This window comes from Bubalus kerabau, chromosome 1 (assembly GCF_029407905.1).
Source record: "Bubalus kerabau isolate K-KA32 ecotype Philippines breed swamp buffalo chromosome 1, PCC_UOA_SB_1v2, whole genome shotgun sequence".
Taxonomy (NCBI): domain Eukaryota; kingdom Metazoa; phylum Chordata; class Mammalia; order Artiodactyla; family Bovidae; genus Bubalus; species Bubalus kerabau.
In genome coordinates this window covers 270,838,462-270,839,983 of record NC_073624.1, presented here as the reverse complement: position 1 = coordinate 270,839,983, position 1,522 = coordinate 270,838,462, and positions in this window count along the sequence as shown.

Below are 1,522 nucleotides of genomic sequence, written 5' to 3'. Positions count from 1 at the left end.
CTTTGTCACCAAAAGGACATACCTGAGCATAAAAGTAGTGTGGAGGGAGAAAAGTCTGACAGATGGAGGAAGAAACATTCCTAATCACATTTTTGCATGCCTGGATCCAGTCATATCTGAGGACAGTTCCTTTTTTGAAGTTTATCTGTTTAATCTGAGTCCCGAATCTACTCAGCTCATGACCTAGTCTGTTATACAATTAAAGCTGTTGCTTTCAGTTAGCCTGTATGGTTGCAAATTCTAAAGTTTCGGGCTTTTGGTCACTTTGCTTCTCCCTCAAGTCACCCTAAAGAGCCGTTTGGGAAATCTTCTTAAGACTAGCTGATGGAAGAGGTTATAGCCAAGGTTTTCTTGTGAAAGGTCAGCTGAATCTCTGAGTATAAATGAAAGTAGGAGGTAGCTGCCCTGATGATCTTGATGGAGAGTGGAAATAAACATGCAAAATGCTCAAAGCGGGCAGTGCTTTGGGGATGTGACTGGCCACCTCTACTTTGTGACGAGACCGTCTTAAGGTATGAAAACATGTGGACTAATCCCTGTGACAAATGACTCCTTCGGTTATTCAAGGAGAGAGGTTTAAAGGTCAAGAATGAGGATATCTGGGGGTGGAGGCATATTTATAGACATAAACAAGCGGGCATGAAGTATAAAGATCTTTGCATCATGATATTTATTGCCCATCAAAGTAAACTCAGCAGAGGCATTATAAACAAGTAGATTAATTAATTCAGCTGGTTTACATCAGTCAGCACCTGTCATTGGCCATCCCACTCCCGGTATCATAGGCACATGATATAGTGACCATGGTTACAAAACTGGCAGCTCTTTGTGGACCCAGCACTGTGGGATCTCACTCACCAAGGCTGACTTAAGGACTCCTACCACGGAATATCTAACGTGTCAGCAACAGAAATCAAAACTGATGTCTATCGACAGTTGTGGATCCCTTATTTAATGGAATATCTCATTGGAATAACGTGTTCCCATACATACTTTGGGAAATATAGCTTTAGTCATCATTATTCTTTCCTTAAATCTCCAGTTTTCCAGCCTTCAAGAGTTAATATAATTGTGTGGATTCCACAAATACGCTTGGACAAATTTCTTTTCCTGAGCCCCTGTCCTAATTATCCAACATCATCATTTTTTCTTGCTATGGATCAAAAGATCCATTTTTTTTTTTTTTTTTTACCAACCATGTCATGAGTAGTGTCCTAGGACAGGCACCTATTGGCTCACTAGAGCCAATTGTTAAGTTTCTAAGAATGTTGAGTCAGAACCATTATTAAAAATTAAAATGATATAAAGCTGAAAGTGAAAGTCACTCAGTCATGTCCAATTCTTTGGGACTTCATGGACTATACAGTCCATAAGAACTTTCCAGGCCAGAATACTAGAGTGGGTAGCTGTTCCCTTCTCCAGGGGATCTTTCCAACCCAGGGATCAAACTCAGGTCTCCTGCATTGCAGGCGCATTCTTTACCAGCTGAGTCACCAGGGAAGCCCAAAATGATATAAACTGA